This window comes from Neltuma alba, unplaced genomic scaffold, assembly GCF_004799145.2.
Source record: "Neltuma alba isolate B1F8T4 unplaced genomic scaffold, ASM479914v2 tig00003082_pilon, whole genome shotgun sequence".
Taxonomy (NCBI): Eukaryota; Viridiplantae; Streptophyta; class Magnoliopsida; order Fabales; family Fabaceae; genus Neltuma; species Neltuma alba.
In genome coordinates this window covers 209886-235980 of record NW_021633133.1, presented here as the reverse complement: position 1 = coordinate 235980, position 26095 = coordinate 209886, and the positions used below count along the sequence as shown (strand labels likewise).

The 26095-nt window shown below is 32.3% G+C and overlaps 1 pseudogene; it reads right to left on the bottom strand.

The window, feature by feature from the left end:
* Positions 1–10215: 10215 nt before the first annotated feature.
* On the bottom strand, positions 10216–25791 carry LOC114740241 (protein SIEVE ELEMENT OCCLUSION B-like; annotated as a pseudogene).
* Positions 25792–26095: the final 304 nt, after the last annotated feature.

The following is a 26095-nucleotide window of genomic DNA, read 5'->3' as shown; positions in this document are numbered from 1 at the left end:
TTAGGGTTAGTGGTTTTAATAATTGCTTCGATGTCATCTTTATGATCTATTTTCACTCCCAGAAATCTGCAGGTTTCCCAGAAAGCGATGTGATGAACTATTCATATATAAACCTTCTCAGCTCAGTTAGCTTAATTAATGTTCTTTTAGTGATATATATGTAAACAGACAGACGCAAACACAGCACAAGCACACATTTTTATCATATTATAATTAGGGTTTCTTTTTTGAAGTCGGATCCTTTGCTTTTGGGAAGGATGAGATTCATCTGTCTTTAACTTTGTACTGTGTCAGACTCTTCGAGAAAAAGAGAAAATTACAAGTACTAAAGGTAAATGGAATGGGAATATCTTGTGAACAAGGTAAAGAATATAATATTCGGTATATCATGGAACTTTCTCCCGCTTTAAGTAAATTAAATATTATATTGTTGATGCATGAGACCACGCCTAGATGTTTTCTAGACCTTATTAAATCAATCAAAAATCATTTCCTAAAAACCCCCTCATAACGCCTTACTATCATATGGAGTCCACACTTGACTCATTGAACTTAGGTCAAATTTCTTATACTCATTTTGCCAAGTTTTCTAATCATATAAGGTCATATGTCCTATTTTTAAAATATTATCATTAAAATATAAATTCATATAGAAAAAAATAGGACACATAATTAATTACGTATAGCCGTGAATCCCATATTCTTGAAGACATTAGGATCCCATGTTCTTCTGCTAATCTCCCTTGTCATCTTATTTATTTGATCTTCTTTAATTTGCATGTATTAAAAATGATTAGTTTAAGATAAGGAAAAAAATTTATGAAGGGACTCATAAAAAACAGCAGAGAGAGAGAGAGATAATTTTAGTTTGTGATTGAGAATCTTCTTTAAAGCAAAATTTTAAAGGTTTTAAATTTTGATGAACTTAGTTAGTTTTGAATATAACTCATACAAATTTGATTCACTCAGTTGTTTTGAAATAATTAAGCTGATGGGAGGACACTCAAAAAAAAGAAAAACAAGAAATTCTACATCTATATGTCCGTAAAATTTTACACTCCAGCTAGTTCGTTCTTGGGGAAGAGACTATGAGTTTTTCAGCAAGGGTCTTGACTCGAGTCTTTGTTAATATTGAAAACACTTTTGGAATAAGTAACCCCCAATAAACTTAAAATTGCTTGAATTTAACACAATATGAAATAGTTATGGGTTAATATTGCGCATAGTTGTCGAAATTTGACATATTTTTTGTTTTAATTAGTCACTGAAATTTGATTTCATTTTGGTTCGCCTAAAAATGTTTTTGTTAAGGACCAAAATCACTGATGTCAAGTTTTTGGAATTAAAATAAAAAACAGATTTGAGTCCAAAAAATAAAAAAAATAAAAAACAGTCAATTTTCAGAAACGTAGCTAAAGGTAATACTAACCCAGAACTTAAATCATCAGGCTTAGCACTTGGCATGGGCAAAAGAAATGGGCTTATAGAGACCTCGCATAAACCATGAGGCTAACCTGATTATATATAAAGCACGTGAAGATAAGCGTGGTGCTTAAAAAACCACGTTGCATGCACAGTGGGAAAAAGAAAATCTCACTTAATTAGCTGTTTTCCACCAAAGCGCTTTGGGCAGACATCCGTATTGATTGCAAAATTTGTTGGCTTTTATTATTTCAATGTTTTGTTGAGCATAAGCCCTTCATCATATGCATAACGACAACAAACTGAACAAAAGAAAAAAAAACAAGAAGAAAAATTCTCCATCCACACCTACTTTTTTTCCTATTACAAATTCCACCTATTAATAACTTTATCCTTCGTTTTTTTATTTTTGCGTTGATTTTTTCTCATAAGATACTCTTCTGATCCTATTTATAAAATACAAAAAAAAAATATTTTTTAGTCATATTTATAGGACATAAAGAAAATTTTTATATAGATGTATAATTTTACCCTTTATTTATTATTGTGTTGACTTTGTTTACATGAAGTATAATATATATTAAATAGGGATAAAGTTGAAAAGTTGTTGAATTTTAAATAAGAGTTAATGAAGTTTAAAATTTTTCTTGGTTTGTATGAAACATGTTGGAAGTGACTTATAAAAGGAATTAGAGGAGTATAATGTACATTAAATATGGATAGAGTTGGAAAATTGTTAAATTTTAAGACAGAGTTAATAAATTTTAAGATTTTTTACAATAAAAAGTTTAGGTGAGTTGGGTCTAGGTGCTTATTGTAACACTATTTTTTTCGTAATGATCATAATGACGTAAGGTTGTGTAATTATGAGGAAGACAAATTCAGAAGAGATCTACCATGGTAGAAAAATTTGAAACCTGATCGATAAAAGTTAACCATGATAAAAAAGATAAAACTAGAGTGACAAAAGTCTACCATGATTAAAAACTATATATGTATTAACTAGCAAAAATAAAACTATTTTAAGACTAAGATCAAAGTATAAATAGAATTTTAAGTATTAAATTAGCAGAGTTATCATGTAAATCAAGTATATTCTTTTTTTTTTAAAAATGAAAACGAAAGAAATATCCTAGAGTTATAGCAAAGTTAAATATAAATGGAGGAAATATGTACCACACATAAGGAATACAACAGAGCCTTCAGGCTCACTCCTTAGGTGCCTTCCCTTATTTTGAACCTTTTCCTGAAAATGTTAAATTAAAGGGGTGAGTACAAACATCTCAGTAACCAAAGTTCAACCATGTAGATACAACCATTACCCAACCACTTTCATATTAGCTAGGCAAACAAATATTGCAATAGCTTAAATAATTGTTAGCAAAATATGTAACTAATTTAATAATATATCATGTTCATATGCAATGGATGCTTCTTCCCTTATTACTCCATCCAACCTTATTCTGCTGACTGGAACCATAAGCTTATACATGGTCTGGCCCACACACAGGACTAACCAAAGCTACTCCAATACTTAGGATATATCTAGCCAAAGATACAGAGCCCAAGCCTAGACTATGGCTCCCCTCCTTAAAAGAACCAGGAGGTGTCACTATCCCACGTTCCCTCCCTACAAACCTGGCCAGGTAAGCATTAAGGAACGGGCCTTAAAAAGGCCAACCACTTTGCGCTAAGTGGAGGCAAACCACGTGGTCACAGTTTATAACATATATCAGTATCACAAACTCCCAAGTCCAACCACCTATGCATGTCATGAATATGTAGCAAATGCTGTATATGCAAGCATGCTTGAAAGAAAACAATTTACCATAAATTTTCACAGAACAACCAAAACACATTCATGCTTGCAAGAGAATTCAAGTAACACATCCGATAATATTATTATATCCTTTTACTTTTTCAGTCTTATTTATTTATTTGTAGCAATTAAGTCAATAGAGTTAACACAAATTTAATCATAATGGATAAAGATTGCACACACATGGAAAAACTCCAAGTTACCTGGTTTCTTCTAGTTCTCCAACAATCACAATAATAATTCCAATCAAGAAGGCTCTCAAAGAGAGTCTACAAAGTCAACATAATGAAATATTAATTTACAATTTTAGACAAAAAAATTATATCTTATACTTATTTTAATGTTACATGAAAGTTACTCTAAAACTTTAAAATCATCCTAGAGCCCACAACACATAGTACTAATTTCTTCTAATTAACTTTTCGTAAGTTATTAAAATTTTGCATTTCATAATAACTTGTATGAAATCCTTACTGTATGTAAAGTTCAAGAATATATATATATATATATATATATATAGCCTTCATCCCACTAACCATTCGTAAATTACTAAATATATTGCCGAATGTATTATAGATATATACATGCCTATATATAAAAGGTGGAGTACTGAATGTCTTACACACACACACACAAGTCTTATATATACATACATGCCTATACACACACACACCCATTATTAGAAGGGAGAAATATCGAAAAGGGTGATGATATAAAGGGTATATATATTTATTCTTATTTCCATCAAGCATATACATAAATAAATATATATATATATATACACACACAGCCATACGAAGAGGTAGAAAAATCTGAAAAGGAAACGCATGATACAAGGAAGAGGATGAGGGAGGAGAGGAAAAAAATCAATGAAGAAAGAAACATTAAGTTTTAAAACGGTAGTTAATGGTGTCAAACCCCTCTCATCCTTTTTCCTATTAATGTGTATGTGTGTATATTCATGAATAATAGTTGTTAAATGTGAGAAAGAAGAGAGAGTCAAAACAAGAAAAGAAAAGTAGGTACACACCTTAATAAATATATGTAGGCTTGGAGATGATGACGACAAGAAGGCTTACGGTGGACTTGAATCTATTTTGATTTATGAGGATTGAATGTTTAGAGTAGAAGAAGGAGTAGTGCTTTCTGAAAAATCACTAGTCTATAGGAGTGGAAAAGCTAAAGAAGAAATTGAGTGGCGGCTAAAGGATGAAGAATGAGTGGGTATGAACACTACAAAAAATTGAACTTTCAGTGACGATTTTCAGCGGTGACAAAAAGTGTCGCCGCTGAAAGTCAGGTCCTTTTGCGGCGACAAAAATGTCGCCGCTAAAAGTGATAGTTACGGCAGCAACTTTTCATTGTCGCCGCTGTAGCTGCAACTTTCAGTGGCGACAAAAGTGGTCGCCACTGAAAGTATACACTTTCAACGGCGACATTAGAGTTGCTGCTAAATGTCTTTTTAGCGGCGACTAACTATCGCCCTTGAATCTCCTTTCAGCGGCGACACATTGTGTCGCCCCTGAAGCATGCTTTCAGCGGTGACTTTTGTCGCCGCTGAATCTCCTTACAGCGGCAACACTTTGTGTCGCCACTGAAGCATGCTTTCAGCGGCGACTAAAGTTTTTGCACATTTTTTTTTATTTTTAATTTTTTGTAAAAAGTTTATATTATAATCTTTTATTTGTGTAATTAAGTAACTTTGATAATTAATGTTTTTTTTAATGTATTTTTGTGTTAGAGAGAGACTAAAAGGAAGATAATGTGGTGTTTGAGAGAGAAAGGGAGAGGAAGAAAGTTTGGAGTTTGTATAAAACGCATATACCATATCCAAATATTTGAGAGATGGAATAGAAAAACATTGTGCATGGGAGAGAAATGAGATGGAGGCATGCATGAGAAAGTAAGCAAGTTTGAGTGATGGGGAAAGTAGTGAAGGATAGAGTGTATGTGAGAGGTAGATGTAAATATTATTGGAAGAGAGATAGTGTGTGTGTGAGAGAGAGAGAGAGAAGGATATTATAATTGAAAGAGATAACATAATTAAATATATGAGAGAGATTATTATAATTAAATTAGTGTGAGCATACTTAATTGACATAATCATATTTGATGATGAACATATGTATGAGAGGATTGAAAAATAAAATTATTGAAGGAGATAATATAATTAATTAAAAATGTGTGAGAGATATAGATAATAAAATCATGTATATAGTTAATTAAATATTATTACTATTTATATTTTTTATTTAAAATGTGATTAATTAAATTTTGTATAACATATACGGTTGCATATTATATGTATATATACTTTTTGTTGGTTGATGATTTGAATCAAATTCGTTGTCCTGGCTGGCCAGGTCTGTTTATTCTAATCTGGAGGTCCTGTGTTCGAATCTAACAAATTCCCATTTTTGATTTTTCACACTTTCATTTTGGCTCAAAAAGGTTAAAAATAACTTGTCATCTGGTTGGTTCGAACAGGGGACCTGGTGGAAGTTAATATTTCCCCCAGCCAATGAAGCCACGTGCATATTTGGCAAGCAAATTGTTTTTATATATAAACTTTCTCATTTTGAAACCCAAAACAATTTAACCCGCCCCAATCTTCTGAAAATTTTACCTTTCCCTCTCGATCCCCAGCGCCGCGCAGCAAAAGCTTTGAGCGTCTGACTTAGCTTCCAACGTCCATCTTTGTGTTTAGTCCATCACTTCCAGCGTTCTTTCTTGCTGTCATCCTTGTAAGTGTGCCGATCTTCTTCTTCGCTTTTGAAATCTTGTGGTGCTGTAATTTTTTTTTCCTTCTTCGCTATCAATATGCTGGTTTAATCATAGTTTAAACACACACCAATCAATATGCTCGTGCTTTTCCTGCTACATGTATTGGTCTTGATCAGTTGCTGTTTTACACGGTCAGGGAAAAACATTGCTGTTTTACCATACCAGAAAGCCAGCCTTTTCTTGTTTGTCTTGCGTCCCCTTCTGTCGTCCTATCAGGTTAGATCTCTTCAGCATTCCAAAACAATTTAAAACCTACCAAAATACAGATTAAGTAACTCACTCTTTTAATTAAACTCGTTACCTAACCCATGCTTGTGCTGTGAGAAGATTCTCTTGTTCCAATTTTAGTCGTGGCTTTGATTTTAAATTCAGTAACCAAATCTAGCTTTGATTTTGGGAAAAAAAAAATCTGGCTGTAATTGTATATGTCTTTTAATGTGACCAAATCCCAATAATAATTTCTGAACACTACTACAGTTAATAGATTTTATTACAAACAAAGTCCAAAATGGGCCCTGATCTTGCTTCCTTTAATCAAACTTTTAGATTGTCTTTTATTCACATGACATCAAAAGCTAGAACTGCTTTCCCCTGTTTTGATTATTATTTGTAATAATCTGCTTGCTGCAATGATATTAATTCATGGCCAAACCTTGGTTTCTTCTCCTGATAAATGGTTCAACTGAGGTTTATTGTTTATACTCCTATTAGTAGGTCTGTTTATTGTTTATACACTGTCATGTGGGGAATAATTTTAAATCAAGCTTCTACGTCTTGGCCTTTTAAAGTACATCAGATATATAGTCAGGACGGATAGAGTTTTTATTCATGGCCGAACCTTGGTTTCTTCTGATAAATGGCCTTTTTCTCTGTTTTTGTTAATGCTAGACATGGAGATATTTGTACAGTGCTCAGCTTTTATGATGTCTCCTTGATAAAATTTTATTCCGTTGATAATTATGTGTTGTTAAGATGTTTAGTAGATTCAAGTTTGAAAAAGGACTGAGCATACCGATGAATATAGAGCATCCATAAAAGTGATTTGATTCACAAAATCTAGAGCATAAAATTTTGAAGAATGTATTTAGATAAATTCTTCCAAGATAAGTTTGAACAAAGATGCGCACATAATATGGAATGTAAACTGCAGCATTTTTCTTGCAAACCAACTGAATGGTTATCCATAATCTCCGTAGAAATGGGCAAATAGGATTTAAGAGAAAATGGCAATTTTTTTTTAATATAGGAAAAAGAGATTCAAAGCGCCAAGTGGTGTGAGCCCACAACAACGAACGCAAATAGTCTGGTTCTCATAGACGCAAATCCTCTCTTTATAGTTTCAACATCGAGAGAATTTTCCCTTTTAATACTTTGATTACTCTCTTTTTCTTTTGGCCTCCTGGTCGTCTCTCTCTCCCCATCTCTCTTGTAGTCCTACACAGTACAACTTTGCTTTCATGAAACTTCACCTCTCTCCTGTTGTAATACGAGGTAATCTATTTAACCACCTTAACACGTCTCATTGGCCTCTGTATTTCAAGTGACAGTCATCAAATTTGCTGCTGAACTCAAAATTACTGAAGCCTGACAGTATCAATAAGATATGATTATTTTAACCATTTCATTAATCATGGTTTGATATCATTACAGTGAGGGGGATAAGCATAAAGGCACGAGAATGAATTAAGCCATGCTATGTATATTGTGTTGCTTCTTTAAAAATGATGTTTTGAATATTTTCTGTCAAAAATCATATTGCAGATAGAAGCTGTTTTTTTGGGCCAACTAAGACACTCACACCTCATGAAACTGATTGGATATTGCTGTGAAGAATAACACCGGCTTTCTGGTCTACGAATATCTGCCCAAAGACAGCTTAGAGAATCAGTTTTCTAGAAGTAAGATACATATATATATCATATATAATTTTCTTTTCTTGGTCAACTCAAACTTATTCATTTCTATTTATTTCTTGCACTTTAATATTCATTGTTTTTATCTTATATTAATTTTCAACTTTATGAAATAGAAATATATAAAAGTTGGTTGGATGTAGCAGAGAGAGAAAAGATGGAAGCAGAACGTGCTGCAGAGCGAGCAAAGATGGAAGCAGAGAGTACACAACTTGAACAAAGGATGGAGTAGTTGATGGAACAGAGAATACAAGCTCAGTTCACTGCTTTCATGCACAAGATGCAGTTAAATGCTCCTGTAGATACCCCTACTTCTAGCGTCCCTAGTATTGATCCCTCTACGTAATTTTTCTTTTGTATTATGTAATGTATCTTTTAATTGAACAATTTTTTTTTTTAGTTAGAGAAATAAAGAACACTTTGATGGTTATAAATCTTATTATTTAGTATACTATATTTGTGTGTTAATTACTTTATTTTTATTAAACCTTTTGATAATATTTATCAGCAATATAAATAAAATTTTTTGCATAATTAATATATTATAAAAATAATTAAAATGACAATTAGCGGCGACATAATTGTCGCCGCTGAAGCTTGATTCGGCGGCGACATAATTGTCGCCGCTGAAGCTTGATTCGGTGGCGACAACAATGTCGCCGCCGAAGCAAGCTTCAGCAGCGACCACAATGTCGCTGCCGATTCTCATGTTTCAGTGGCGACGTTTCCAAGTGGCAAACTTACAGCTTTCTGAAAGGAGTTTCGGCGGCGACTTTTTGTCGCTGCTGAATGTCCAGTTTCAGCGGCGACTTTTTTTGTCGTCGCTGATAAGTTTCAGCCACGGCCGCTACGGCAATGACCTAGTGGCGACAAAATGTCGCTGGTGAAGCTTTTCAGCGGTGACTTTTGGACTTGTCGCCACTGAAAGTCGAATTTTTTATAGTGGAAGTAGGGTTAAGTTATTATATTTTTGAAATTAATAAATCTTTAATTGATTAATTAATTACTTTATCTTATTGTGATTATTATTGAAATCTCATTATAACCAACTTATATGAAATCTGCCAGAATCATTCAAAAGTTTTTTTAAAAGTTAAATTCAAATCTTTTTTTATATATAATTATAAATATATATTTTATCAAAAATTCATATAACAGATTCAACCTTTGAATTTCAATCTATTTCATATCATCATCATCATCCATTGCCATTTTTTTTCTAATTTTATTTTTAAATACCTATACACTTATTTATAATATTGTTTTATATTATTTGACTCTCTTTTAAATACCTCATTTTCTTGAATTTATTATTTTGTATATATATATTTTATCAAATATTTAATCCGAACTTTCTATAAATAACTACTTATAAACCCAAATAAAAGTTTGGGATGTTACACTTACTAGAGTCAGAGCATGTTTCCATGCTCAGAGAATACTATAGAGGTATTTACAAATCGCCTGATAATAAGATCCTCACATCAACAGCATGATTCAAACTTAGGACTTTTTAGGTTATAAGTCAACTCCTTATTACCAACTAGAGGAACTCTTGTTGGCATTTTAAATTTTTTTCGACAAGTATAAAACATGTTAAAAATAACTTATAAATAGGATTAACCAAACTAGGAAGAAAGAACAAAATTGCATTGATGAGAAGTATGGGAAAACCAGTTCTTAATCAAGTCAATGGAAAAGCAACTCCATATTTCCAATTGCTTCTTAAGAATCACATGTCCGAGTGAACAAAATCTTGTGAAATAAGAGCATTTAACAAGAGTTCAATGACAATTGCATAATGAAATCATTTTATTCTAAAAATCACTTGGAAACTTACTAAACATACAATTGACACATTTCAATCACAATGAGATGTTAAAAGCTCAAGATTATGTGAAAAAAGTGATAAGAGAATTGGGAAATATCAAATACGTCCATATTTCTAATTATTTTTCATAATTCCCTTCAAGAATATATATATTATATCAGATGTCAAATCTTTGTCAAATGAAAAACAAGTTTCTAACATGCGAAAGTAAAAAGACAGAATTATTATTTCATAGCTCGATTATTTATTGAAGTAAACATAGATTACATGATAACATCCATACAAAACCAGACAAGTACACATGACACAACAAACAAAGGTAGTACAGTCTACAGAGGTTCATATATAAAAGACACAGACATTTTATTCATTATTTATATCATAGAGACAACAGAAAGCAAAGCAGGCAGCTAGTTCATCCACCGATACACATTGATGATCATTGATCATGGAGTCCATTTGGTCTTCAGAAGTGGGGTCCCAATCTCGCCGTTCAGGTTTGCCAATGGTGCGTTGTGAGAATGGATCCCATGGCAACATTTGTAGGTAACTGTTTCAACTTCCATAATCTTCTTCTTGCAAGATGGCTCAGGGCAAGTGATCATGAAAGGAACTCCTAATTGTATATTGCTCAGTTGGAAGTGGAGACAAGGAGGAGGAACACTAGCCTTCTTTTCATTGTAATACCTTATAAATGCATTATCAAAACCTTGAAGAACTTGCACGTTCACTTTCCATTCATCGAAAGTCTCCAGTACGTTCATTACCACGGAATCAAACCCTACAACCAGCACGTTGGGGCCTTTGCTCAGAATGGCCCAAGCTTTCTCGTTCTTGTATGACAATAAGGTTTCGATTTCTTTAAGAATAGTGTCCTGTTCGTGATTCTTCTTTTGAAGTCGGCTTAACATCGAGTTGGTGATGCTGGCCCAGAAATTGGATGCTTGATCATGCCTTGTTGTGAGGTTAAAATGCTCAATTATGGCGTCTGCTTGCTTGATGATGGGGTCCTTCTTAATGTCTAACAGTGTACCAATTCTCTGGGTACTAGCAACATCATTCCCTCCATAAATGAAGATGTATGTCTCACTCTGAATCTGCAGGTCATAATATTTGCATGGTAAGTTAGTTAATCATAAAGTTATAGGACTAAGTTGTAACGAGTTAAAAGTTTAGGGAGTGAATAGATAATTGATTAATACTGACCCATTTTCCAATGTCTGGGAAAACTTTGGTGGCTTCGTTCCAAAACCACTTCCATTGAAGGGAGAGTCTTTCTTCATCCTCATGTCGAAATGGGAAGGCTTCAATCTTCCAAACGAAGATCATGTACATTGCATTACGGTGAATGACTTGACCTTTAGGGTTCGTCACTACCACGATAGGCTTTCCCTAGTAATGCCACAACTTTTCTAATGCCTTCTTGCCTTTAATGGCGAACAGGTTCTGTAAGACGTACCATGGCATGTTTGATTTCAGCTGCTTGAACTTTTCCTTCCGATCATCAGTTATCCTATGATCATCAGTTTCCTCCACCACAGGAACCCATAGGATTTGGTAATTTTGTTTCTCTTCGTCTTTTTTGAATGCCTCATGGATAGATTTCAAAACCCAAATCTCGTCTTCGATGTTGTCCAGACCAGAAATGAACAGCAAAAGATTCTTCGTCTTCAAAACATCATTGCTTACCTAAAAAAGCACATTTCATTTAAACTTTGGGACTACTATAATGGGGAAAAAAAATCTTATTCTTGTATTTTTTTTATATTTTAAATTAATGTATTAAGTATAAAATTTTTGAGAACTTACCACTTTTGAAGTAGTGTTATCGAAGATTTCGAGCTCAGTAATTTCCCTAGAGAAGATGAGAGCCCTCAAAAGATCCACAACTCCAGAAGGAGACTTAAACACACTCTCTCGCCATGCTTGGTCTTTCTCTTCATCTGAAAATTTCAATGAAGCTAGCATTGTTAGCTTTGGATATATATATATATATATATAGAGAGAGAGAGAGAGAGAGGGAAAACGACAGTTTTAATTAAGTCCCAAAACATCAATTTAATAACATTTCTGTTTCAACAAATTTTTGTTAAAAAATAAGTTGCAAGCGTCAATTCAGAACGTGGTTAAGATGAGAGTGTCTGTTGCAATTGGACATTTATGTTTTTTAAGTAACTCTTCGTGATTTGCAACTAAAACTCCTAATATTGGAAATGTTTGATAAGGCTGAAAAAAAACTCGAAAATAATAATTATTGAAAACTTGAAAATAAGTTCATAAAAGCAGTTCTTTTCTATAACCTTCTTCACGTTGAATCTCATTCAACTCATTATTCAGTCTCATGAGAACGTGATTGAGCTTCCCAACAACTTCGGATTTGATGTTCCAATCCCTGCATCAATTTGAAAATAAGCACATTAGGTAATAGAACTTCCCAAACACAATGACTATATCATTAAAAAAAAAATCATCTGATTTGTAACTGTAAGATTGCATATAATTTTTTTTTTTTTGCCAAATACATATAAAGTTTGTGAAGGGATACAGATTCATTAAAAAAATATCAAAAAAATATTTCTTTAAAATTGTAGGTGAAAAGCTTTGGATTCATCCAATCATGAGAAGATCAAGAGAAGGGTATATAGAAGTGGGACCGCCATTTGTTGAAGCAATATTAAGGAGAAACATAATTCATTTGTCATGAGTAAGTGGAATTCATTCTCTTCACCTGCTCTAAAGTCATATCAAATTCCCAATATAAGAATTTGGATTCTTTCCCAATATAATAGCATGCTTATGTGTACACAAGAACATAGGATTAATTGATTTTCTGATATGACAAATTAGGACCAAAAATAAAAAGAAAACCTAATAGTTGTATTAAGAAAACAAACAAACAATTATTTATATTATTAATCATAAAGATGTGACTCATATCTTACGTAAATTGTAATTTATAAGCGCATATATAAATACCTTTTGAGCTTTGAAATATGACCTTATCCTGATAAATACGGCCTATCAAAGCCTCGATGAGAAGATATCTATATATGTGTGGACGAAAGAATAAAGATGATGAAATAGAAATGAGATATTCACAGTTCAGTCGTTCGATTAGAACAAGTGAGAAGGGCCAAGATTGCCCAATAAGTATAGAGTTCTCGAGGAGCATGATATAAAGTCTGGCTTGGAGACTTGTCAGCGATCTTCTTCTCCAATGTTGAAATCCCTTCAATAAGTTTGAATGAAATATCCACCAACGTGTTAATGAGGTCTAAGTTGTTCTTGCTAGGCTTGGGTTCGTCTCCAAGCCTGAAGATATGGAGTTCAAGAGCATTTTGCTCGGTACGTTCCATGAGAGCGAGATGCCAGGTTTCGCCAAAGTCCAAAGCAAAAGCTGAGAGAGCTATCACTGCCTTTGCGTCCCATGTGTAGCTTTTGAGCTTCTCCAAAATTCCCACCACTGTTTGGTGTGCCGTAGATTTCTCAAAAGGCTTGCATGTCATCTATAACACCAATTTATTAGTATCGAGTCTCTTCCATGCGACCTCATTTGTTTTTTTTTTTCCCACAAAGAAAGATCTGAAAAGTGAATATATAAGAACAAAAAATGAAGAATAATGACCTGACAAGCGATTTCTTTGAGGGTACTGAAAGGTGGCATGAAGCTGGACTGTGGAACCTTGTCTTCCACAAGTTCAACCGCTTTGGGACGCTGTTAGAATAATATACCAACAAACACAAACAGACGATAGTTAGTTAATGAATAAACAGAAAGAGTTCGTGAGAAAAATGGGGTTTAAAAAGAACCTTGAGATCGAGGGAGGTGCCGATGTGAATGGAGCTCTTGACAATGTTGGAGACAACATTGTAAAGAGAACCGACATCGTACTTGGGGGCCTGCGAGTCATGGATTCCGATGATGTGGTTGGAGATGGCCTCATCCGTTGCAGTGAAAGGGTTGATCTTATCCAACAAAGATGAAGCTGAAACGATGAGCTTCTTACTCTGGAACAGCTCCATGTCTGCAAGTGTCGCATGATCTGATAGAAGAAGAGAATATGAGAAGAAGTTTCGTTGCTGTGCTCTGCTTTGCTGCTTCTCATGGCGTATTTATAGGCCATAAATCTCACGGGGGAAAAAATTCTAAATAATAATAAATAAATGATTACATGATAAGAATCGAATGTGAACAATTGAAACTAGCCAGGTGGATCTGATATGATGGAGGGAGGAAGATATGAATCTAATGAAGACAACCTGCTCATATATAGACAAAGTGTATATGAAGATATCGGTATCGTGATTTGGTCTATCTAATCGAAGATGGAAGATTAAATATGAGTTAATGATATTTAATACTCGCTCCAATCCTAAATGTGAGAATTAAATAACTAATTTATAAAGATTAAGGATATTAATTAAGTTTGATAATAGTAAAAAGAAATGTGCCAGTTTTCCGAAAGTGCCTCATCTAATCATCGACATTGAAACTACTCCATCTCATTAAAATTGTTAATATGGCCGGTTAATAAAGATAATTTGAGGGGGAATTATAAATTTGAAATATAAAATAAATTAAAATATTATAGCTAAAACTAAAATAAAATGAATCATCACCAATTATTATATTCTTGAAAACTCGTAATACCTGATTCGTTTAAAAATGGGTCAATTATGACATTATGAGATCCAAATAGATTGAATTAATAAGATTTGAATAATATTTTGATTGGGATTCGGGTATATTGAATTAACTAAGAAGTATCATTATTATATGAGATTTTAATTGAAGACTCAAACGAAGAAATTAATAATTAATTTTGAATTTGAATAATATCTTAATTGGGATTTGAATATATTAAATAGTATGTCAACTGGGAGCTTAAATAGAAAAATAAATAAATAAATTTAAATTTTTATATGTTTTTCTAAATTTTGTATCTCTAATTCAAATCCTATTTGAATGAATAAAAAAAATACACTCTTATAAAAAGTAAATATTGAGCTATCTTAGATAATACAATTTATTAAAATTTAAAATCTAATCAAATATTCTAGTCTGTACATCACACGGGGAAGAAATTTCTAGTTCTAAATTCTTCTATCTAGGATAACAAGAAATATTTTTATATTATATTGGATAGTCTGTGTAAAGTTCAAATGTGGAAGAGACTGGTTTTATCTTGCTTTTTCTCTTCAAAAAAATAATAATAAAGTACTGATATTCAGAAAACCAAAATTTATTGTTAACTTGAAAATGTCATTTATATGGAAGGTCAAAAATTATGATTTTTTGATGAATTTTACCGGAGCCCCCTTTCTGCACAATTTACAAAGTAATAATAGCGTTTAGTTGGGAGTTGGCGCATTTGCAAGACAGTTTCACAAATGAGCATTACTGTCAAAGGGTTGTGAATAGTGTAAATGACCCTATAATTTTATAATTTATACTATTGGATTATATACATTGATTAATGATTAAATTGTTACTAATATTATCTATTTATTTTTACCAAAGCTTATTCTTATGCATCTTAGTGTGTGTTTAGCATCACTTATTTTGAGCTTATAAGTAGCTTATAAGCTCTATAAGTTCGATTGATACAATTGGGTCTGTTTGGATCAGCTTTTCTGCAATCGGGCTTTTGTCTGGAAAGTTACAATAAGCTATAAGCTAAAATTAACAGTTTATGACTTATAGCTTGTGGCTTATAGCTTTTGAAATATGAAGAGATAAAAAGTTAAAAAATTTATTACCTCTTTTGGTTCTTATTATAAACCTCAAATAACTAATTTGTAGATAATAAAAAATCAGTTAAAATTAGTTGAAAGTAATGAATAAGTTAGAAATATATTTTTATTTTTTCATGTTTCACTTTATGTTTAAAATATTTTTTATAACTTCTTCATATTAAATTATTTTAATTTCATTGTATTATGTGAAATTATTTTTTTAATCATGTTTTATTATTTATTAAAACTCACATCTATTTTGGTCATTTTACAACCAAACTTACTTTTACTCAATCATAATCCAAACAACCTTTTATTAATCTCACTTTTGCAATCTAGCTTTTCTGAATTTTAATTCAAACACAATTTAGCTTATTTAATTTAGCTTTTATCCAATTTCACTTCTCTATAAACTACTTTTTCAATAAATTACTTTTCCAATCGCTGATCCAAACGGATCCTTAAAGAGTTCCTATTAATACCACTGGCCTCTTGGCCGAGTGGTGTGCTCGTGTGTGTTTGGGTGTGTGTGTGGAAATTCGAACCCACTCTCTTGTATCACTAAAAAAAAAGGAGTTCCTGTTAATAGATAATTTCAATATAAATGATTAAATATAGTTTTTTAAATATTTTTAAATTAATTATTTAACCTTTGACTAATTTTTTCAATATCGCTTCAACATGTATCACGTAATGACGTGACATTCCACGGCACAACAATCAGTAAATAGCCACCTGTTAACTCCTGCGATGAAAAAAAAAATCTCGAGTTTTTGGCCATTTGTACGTGGAGCTGAGGGTGCAGCGGACGAGGCGGTTTCTGACTTTCCGCCATGGAAGCGGACAGGACTTAGGAGGCCAATGTGTGGGGTTAAAACTATCCGTACTTTGCTTTAGTTTTGATATCTAAAATTTTAAATTGATAATTTTAGTTATTGAAATCTGATTCCATTTTGATTGGTGTAAAAAAAATTTCAAATTAAGGCATAAATTTATCTTCTAAGAGCAACTAAAATTTTTTTAATGTTTATTGTTGTTCTGAAAATTTAAAATCGTAATAATTAGGGGCTAAAATTACTATAATTTTAACCTTTCGGATATATTAAACCTAAAAAACTTTCAAATATTCAATACTCATGAGTAAAAAATTTTAAAATAAATTTGTACATTAACTCAAATTTTGTCATGAAAGTGTTTTTACCATGAAAGACGGATGAAAACCAAAATGAAGTGAAGTATTAGATTATATCAATCCTCTTTATATATGTACATACATACTTAAATAATACTCCTCTAATCCTTAATATATGACCTAATTATTGAATTGATTTTAGTCCTAAATATAAGAATTATTTTTAATATTTATTAATTTTTTCTAAATTATCCCTATAAATACTTTCTTAACTATAATTAAGTAGAAGAAGAAGGAAGGATATTAAGAAAAATGATTATAGTGTTTTCGAAAAAATATGTCCTATTTTTTATAATTAACTGACTTACCTAACTTTCTTAATTCAATCAAATTAGTTAAATAAGTTTGATATTAAGAAACAAAAGAGTATAACAATACAGAGTTTGTGATCGTGCTGAAAGCTTTATAATAGCTTTAACTCATCCCTATGATTTAAAACTTAATAACCATTTTCAAGTCGCACCCAACAAGTGAAAATAAGAAAATAAAATACTCTCAAATCTTATCTTTTAATTATAAATAAGTTTAGTACTCTTTCGGTCTTTAATATAGAACTTAATTTAAGAGTTGATATTAATCTTATATGTAAGACTCATTTTACATATTTAGTAATTTTTTTTCAAATTAACTCTATTGATATTTTCTCAATAATAATCAAGTAAAAAAAAGAGAAAAAATAGTATTTACAAAAATATCATACTGACTAATTTAATTAATATTTTAAACCTATTTAAATTAATTAATTAGATTTTATATTAATGATCGAAAGACTACAAATTTAACAAAATGTTTTTTTTAAAAAAAAAAACTCCCTCTTTGTAGTGATCGGAGTTTATAATTTTATTCCCGCGCCTTGCTGCTTGACAACACGTAAATGACAGAAAAGGGACTTTGATGGACTTTAATATTAAATCTCTTAATTATAACAAACCCTTATGAACCATTGAGCTCGCTTGTTTTGATGAAAATCAAATTATAGTTTTAAAAATAATTTTATGATATACAAAATAAGTATATAGAAAAATTATTATTTTAATTTACATTAAAGCATTTTTAAAAAGTATTTTTTTGGGTTTTCAAATACTTCCTTAATTACATAATGCAAATTATTATACACACAAATTTTTTTTGCCATTGGGTGCGCACATATATGAGGATAAAATGTATAAAACTCAACTAAATTTTTAGTCAATTGCCTATGTCCTCGGGCATTTTAAAGTTAAAATTAACCTCTGATCGTTTTGTCAACTTCGTGCCATTACTTTACAGTTATTTTACAGATGAAAATTGTCATGTCACATAAGTGGATGACGCTTGGTATCAGGCATATTATAAGATAAAAAATTCCTCTGAACTTTAGTGTTGCATGTCATCTTCTAACACTGTCGATTTTGATTCCTTTCCCAGCTTCATGAAGGTTTTGCTTGAGTTTTAAACATGGAGGAAAAAATCAAAACTCATTAAAAATGCATGAACAATTCATTAAGCTCAGGCCAACAAGTTATGTATGAAACTATAGGGCATAAAACTAATAATTTAAAGTTATAGGGATCAAAAATTAAAATCCGATCAAATTATATAAAAACTAAGAACAGTATTAATCCCTTTATATTTTATAAAGAAAATTCTGAGCAAGCATTTCATAAATAATAGATAATGTAATATAGAAAAAAGTTTACTGTCTATAATTCTATGTACAAACGCTTCAACGTGGATCACGTAATGAAGTGACATCCCGCCACGCAATGAATGAACAGTAAAAGGATAGCTGATGGAACGTTACAGGTTTAAAGGGAACAAAACAACGATGATTGTGGAGTCTCGCAGTGTCCATTCGACCATTCCCATGCTATTCTGGGCCATTCCCTCTCCCTTATCTTAAACAAAACCCTTTTCCGTGTAAAATGGCATCTTTGTGCTCTGAGAATTTTTGGTTCATGCAACAGAAAATAGAATGAAATAGGAGTTACTTGTTTTTTTTTTATTTTGAAAACAATTTTTGTTTTTTTTTAAAAAAATTTTGTTTGATAATATTTTAGTTAGGAGTTTAAAAACCATAATAATATATTTTTAACTAATAGAAGAAGTTGGGTTCAATAGAAGGAATTAGATCCTCGTAAAGAGGTGAGCCAAATTTTAAATCTCTGTTAAAAGAGGTGTCTGTATCTTCTAATTGAAAGATATTTATATATAGCAACAAAAATAATAATATGTTTTTAAAAACTAAAAAAACCAAAACAATTTTTAAATATTTTCTTGTTTTTATTTTTGCATTTGGTATTTTTTGTTTTAAGAGATCAAGAAAAACCCTTTCTTGTCCATTATTTACCCACGCTCCCGCAAATGATGCCCATCACCAACCATGTGTTCCTGCTAGTCGCCGCCACCTCACCCATGGCTGCCGCTATTACTTGTCACGTGTTCCCACCAGCAAGCAATTTAGCAACATAAATTATTCATGAAAAATTTCATTGTTAAATTTTATCTTATTGTGAAAAAAATTCTATCACTGATTTTTGTAGCTAAAAAATTTGCTTCGGATTAGTGATGCAATGTTTTCGTCGCTAAAAATAAGACACATGGTTACATATTAAAAAATTTAATATAATAAATATAAACATCTTTGTATAAATATTGTCTTGTTTTCAAAATTAAACTGCGTTGTTTACAGTGCGTGACATTGTTAAAAGCTTTGCAGAATTTTCAATTTCATCCCAATGATTTAAAACTTCGGAAAACAACTATCAAGTCTCACACAACCATTCAAAATATAAAAAAATTTCTTGCAATAATCAAATTACTCTAAAATCTCATGTCCTTTGGTTATAAACAAGTTTAGTGTAAATTAACCAAAATACCTTAAAAAAAATCCTCCCTCCCCGTTCACATGTGCACCAAACAAATTCGGTTCATAATATATTTTGATACGTACAATAATATCTCAAACCCTAATAAAAACTAAGTTATAGTTAAATTTTTTCCTTATAAACATGCATGCAGCGAGTATATATATACTCTTTTTCTCAACTCAAGTTTTGTTTCATTTGGCTTTTCAACTAATGTTTTTAATTGTCAACAATTTGATGATATTAAGGGAATTTCACCCATGTAAACTTAAAGAGTCACTACAAAAGATAGCGAAATTGTAACCACATAAATTATGTTTTCACCAATAATCCGCTGCTAGCATGTTGTAAATTCTGCCACAAAAAATTGTCATTATTATTCCATTATTAATCCATCATAAATAACTTAGCCATAAATAATTTTAGGATACCTCATTTTAGTTTTGTGATAAAATTTTTGACAGAATATTATAAAAAAATTGTGGCAGAATCATCACTAACAAATCTTTTTATCACCAATCCATCACTATAACTAGCGGTGCCTCTCCTTATAAAAATTGAAAAAATTGCAATAAGGCTTCAATTAAGTAACATATTCACAAGTTTTACAACAGAAAATAACAATATATATGTTTAAACTGTTCACTTGTTATTAAGATTTTTTTAGTGATTATTTTTTTGGGACCTCATAATAATTCTCCCATAAAAATTTGAGGTGATTCTTGAAAATATTCTTAAAAAGAATAGATAATTAAATCACAATATCAGTAAAACATGGGAAATTTTATGCAGCTCATGAAATTATATGTCCGCCGATATCTCTAAACAGAAAATTGTCCCTAATCAGCAATTAAAAGTCTTTCTCGTTTGAGTAAAACCTAGTTTCTTATTCACCCATCATTCGAGTTCTATCATGGTGGCAATACCTTTCCTGCACCATGGTTTTTTTTTTAAAAAAATCTTTTTCCAAATTAAAGGTTAATATCATTACTAGTTCTTATAATTATATCGAAATCTGGTTTTAGACTCCCATAGCTTTATAATCTTTTGATCTAAGCTTGGTATATGATTTTTATGTTTTATGAGTAGTTTTGGCTTTGATTCCTATATTTAAACTCATACTAAACCTTTATGAAACTATACGCGTCAAAACTATTGGTTTGAAACTATAAAAATCAAAATCAGAATTAAATCCCAACAATAATATTACCTAAAAAATTGAATATAAATAAATTGATGGACAAAGCATATATGTAAATCTGTCGGGATGGGTGAGGACTAAGAAAGATGCCCGATTTGAGGGGTAATTTAATGCAGGAAAGATCCAGAGAAGCATGCTTTTTCTTTCTTGTCTTTTTGGCCTTTATGAAGTTCTCACGTGATCCATCCTTTTTCTGCAACGTGTTTTGATCAGAAAAAGAGGAGGTGCTTAATTAAAGGAGAATTATAATGAAGTCCCAAATAAAAAAAATAATTGAAAAGCAAGTCCAAAAAGTTGTTATTTTTACTGTAGAATTCGCCATTACTGGCTGGTCAGATTATTATTAGACTTTGTAGTAATTATTTCTTTTTTAGGGAATTTGATAATAATTCTCCCTTTAATTAATTGGCCTCTTTAATTGATGCAAGTCCAAAGGATGACCTGAAACATCAATTGCTATATTCTCTCTGCCACGCGTTAACTCTCTGAAGCCTCCACTTTAGCCCCACTGTGCTCTCCCTTCCCTCTCATTGAATTGTGACACCTGTAAAGCACAAACTTTGGGGCATCTAAGTTCCAACCTGCTAAAGATTTGTTGGGAATTGCGATTGGTAGCTTATAAATAAAGTTTTAAGTATGATTTATAATATAAATATATAAGGAGAGTTTTATTCCCACGCACATCAAAATGTTTATAAATACCGAACAAACGCAGGGACAAGCAAACCCTAAAAAACGGTGCTTAAATTGTTGACTTTGTCTGAAAATGTAATAAAATTTCAAATTTTTATGATACAAAAGGAGAAGGACATCCTTCAAGCAACACTTTATTTGTATTGACTTTAAGTGGGGATAATATTGAAATTTTTTTTTTACCAACTGATTAATATTTTATCACGTGATCGACTTATAATAAACGCAGGGAAAACAAACCCTAAAAAGCCTTGTGGCGTTCACACTACCAATAGGTTCGGGTCAGGAAACACCTAGTTACTAGGGGAAGGGAATACTTTTTCCCAAAGTGTATTAAATATCATATGCATTTTGAAAGTATTAAAAGTAAGCATGAAGTTGCAAAATTAAAGTAAGAATGACACTATTATTAAGATAACCTAACAATTATGTTTTTAAGTGAGTGACACCCGATTGTTATACAGGTAATGAAATACTCCATACTCAAAAGGGTAAAAATTTTACTCAAAATGCGTCAAATACGGTATACTTAGTGTCAGTTTATTATTATAATAAATCCAAGGGAACTCGTCATCATTGCCACAACCCAGTTCGTTCATTTTAGTTTCGCAATTATTTTAATATTATATAAAATCCTAAATTTCATTGAAAAAACAGATGGGTGGATGAGTGGAGAAGTATATATTCAATACTCTTTAAATATTAGAGGCTTATTCCCATTTGAGAAGATCAATATCTAAATTCCAAATTGGGTAGATATTATCAGATGTCAAATCACAATTAAAACAAAAGTAAAGTTTCTAACTTTCACTAAAGTAAAAAGACAGAATAGCTTCATAACTTTATTGTTTATTACAGAGGACATAGATTATTACATAATATCCATACCGGACAACTATATGTCATGACACATGATAGTCATGGGCACAATACTGCAAACTGAAGTACTAGTACACAACAACAAAGGTACATATAGTACTCAAAACACAGATATTTATTCATTATCGTATCACAGAGACAACAGAAAGCAAATCAGCTAGCTCATGGATGCATGATCATGGAGTCCCTTCGGTTTTCTGACCTGGGGTCTCAATCTCGACGGTCAAATTCTCTGATGTGTGGTGATAATGGATCCCATGGCAACACTTGTAACTAACACTTTCAACTTCCATAATCTTCTTCTTGCAAGATGGCTCAGGGCAAGTGATAGTGAAAGGAAATCCTGATCGTATATTGCTCAATTGGAAGTGGGAACAAGGAGGAGTGCCAAGCTTCTTTTGATTGTAGTGCTCTATAAATGCCTTATCGAAACTTTGAAGAACTTGCACTTTCAGTCTCCATTCATCAAAATCCTCCAATACCCTTGCCAGGGGATCAAGCCCTGTAACCAGCACGTTGGAGCCTTTGCTCAGAAGGAACCAGGTTCTCTCGTTTTTGTATGACATTAGAGTTTCCATGTCTTTAAGAATAGTGTCCTGTTTGGAGTTCTTTGTTTGAACTCTGCTTAACATGGAGTTACTGATGTTGTTCCAGAAATTGGATACAGAGGTTTCCTGAAGGTTGAAACGCTCGATTATGGCGCCTGCTTGCTTGACGATGGGGTCCTCCTTAATGGAGTCTAACCGTGTACCAATCCTTTGGGTCCCAGCAACGTCAGTCCCTCCATAAATGAAGATGTACGCGTTATTCTGAATCTACATATCATAATATTTGCATTGGTTTTAAGGAAAAGACAATTTTCAAATATGATCTGGTAACATATATGAAATATTTGAAATCACTCTAAACCCCTAAATTTTGACTCAAAAGAATCTAATGTTTATAATTTCTTGACTTGAAATAATCCAATTGATATAATTAAGTTGTAATAAGTTAAAGTCTATAGGAACTGAATTGATAGATAATTACGAAACAGTCAAGGAAGATAGTACTGACCCATTTTTCAATGTCTGGAGAAACTTTGGTGAATTGATTCCAAAACCACTTCCAATGAAGGGAGAGTCTTTCTTCATCCTCAGGCCGAAATGGGAAGGCTTCAATCTTCCAAACAAACATCATGTGTATTGCATTATTGTGAATGACTTGACCTCTAGGGTTTGTGACGACGACGATAGGCTTTCCTTGGTAATGCCACAGCTCTTCTAAAACCTTCTTTCCTTTAATGACGAACAGGTTCTGTAAGACATACCATGGCATGTTTGATTTCAGATGCTTGAAATTCTCCTTCTGATCATCACTTATCTTATGATCATCGGTTTCCTCCACCACAGGAACCCATAAAATTTCATAATTTTGTTTCTCTTTGTCTTTTTTGAATGCATCATGGATCGATTTCAAAACCCCAATCTCGTGTTCAATGCTATCCAGACCAGAAATGAACAGCAAAAGATTCTTCGTCTTCAAAACATCATTGCTTACCTAAATCGCACGATTCATTAAAGCTATTGATACAAATTGAGACTAGTGTTGAAATAGAATCTTGTTCTTGGATTTTCTAATATTTTAAATTAATTTATTGAGTGTGACAGACTTACCACTTGTTGAGTAGTGCAATCGAAGATTTCGAGCTCAGTAGTTTCCTTGGGGAAAATGAGAGCCGTCAAAAGATCCACAATTCCAGAAGGAAACTTAAACACATCCTCTCGCCAATTTCGGTCTACTCGACCAACTGAAAATTTCAATCAATTAAGATTGTATTGTTAGCATTGGGCATATTACGGGGAAAATGATGGTTTTAATTACGTCCTAGAATATCAATTTAATAACATTTCTGTTCCAACAAATTTTTATTGAAAAAATAAGTTGCGAATATTAATTAAGATCATGGTCAATATGAGCGCCAATTGCAATCTATCTATTTGGTGCGAAGAAAATGAAGAGGAGGGAATGGTAAGAAAAACTTTAATGAGTTTGATTCAAAAAAATTAAAAAAGTAGGGTTATAAAATTTTAATAAAAAATTGTAAGGTAAAAGAATGGGAAAAATTAATTAAAAGCTTATAACTTCACTTCTCAAAATTTTCAAATCAACCTCGGTAAAAACTTTTCCTCCCCTCCCTCCATTTTCTTCGTATCAAACAGACCTAGACATTTAAGTCTCATAATCCACTCTCAGTGACTTACAATGAAAACTCTAACATTTGTAAATGTCTGATAAGCTTGGAAAAACTTGAAAATGGTGATTATCGAAAAGTTAAAAAAATTCATAAGCAGTTCTTTTCCGTAACCTTCATCATGCGCAATCCCATTCAACTCATTAGTCAATCTCATGACAACATGATTGAGCTTCCCAACAACTTCGGCCTTGATGTTCCAATCCCTATATCCATTGGAAAATAACCACATTAGGTAATAGAACTTCCCAAACACAGTAAAGTCTGTAAAAGGATACAAATTCATTAAAAAATATTCAAGAAACAAATGAAACACTCACAGTTCAGTCGTTCGATTAGAACAAGTAAGAAGTGCCAAGATTGCCCAATAAGTATAGAGTTCTCGAGGAGCATTATACAAAGTTGGGCTTTGGGATTTCTCAGCAATCTTCTTCTCCAATGTCGAAATCCCTTCAATAAGTTTGAATGTATTATCCACCAACGAGTTAGTGAGGTCTAAGTTGTTCTTGCTAGGCTTGGGTTCTTCCCCAAGCCTAAAGAAATGGAGTTCAAGAGCATTTTCCTTGGTACGTTCCATGAGAGAAAGACGCCAAGTTTCGCCAAAGTCCAAAGCAAAAGCTGACAGAGCTATCACTGCCTTTGCGTCCCATGTGTAGCTTTTAAGCTTCTCCAGAATTCCCACCACTGTTTGATGTGCCGTAGATTTCTCGAAAGGCTTGCATGTCATCTATAACACCAATTTATAAGTATCGAGGCTCTTCCATTCCACCTAACTTGTCATTTTTTTTCGAACAGAAAGATCTGAAAGGTGAATATATAAGAACAAGAAATGAAGAATAATGACCTGACAAGCAATTTCTTTGAGGGTACTGAAAGGTGGCATGAAACTGGACTGTGGAACCTTGTCTTCCGCCACGAGTGCAACAGCTTCGGGGCGCTGTTAGAATAATATACAAACAAACACAAACAGATGATAAACAGAAAGTATTCGCAAGAAAAATGGGGTTTAAATGAAGAAATCAAGTGTACCTTGAGATCGAGGGAGGTGCCGATGTGAGTGGAGCTCTTGATAATGTTGGAGACAGCATAGTAAAGAGAAGCGACATCGTACTTGGGGGCCTGCGAGTCATGGATTCCGATGATGTGGTTGGAGATGGCTTCATCAGTTGCAGTGAAAGGGCTGATCTGTTCCAACAAAGATGAAGCTGACGGATCGAAGAGCATCAAATTTTTGGTCGACATGTCTGCAAGCGTCGTGTGATCTGATAGAAGAAGAATAAAAATATAAGAAGATGACTAATTGTTGTGCTCTGTGGTTGCCTCTACCTGGCGTATTTATAGGCCGTAAATGGCATGTGGAAGAATTAATAATAAATAATAACATGACAAGTAAACATACCTTTACATTCAAGTCATGCCTTTCTTTTCGAGCACTCATTCTTCATGTGCCCGTTCTTCTTGTAGAAGAAGTATCTGGCATCCTTCTTATTTGAAGCAGTAGCAAGAGGGATTCTTTTTTTCTTTTTCTTCTTATCATCTTTATTTC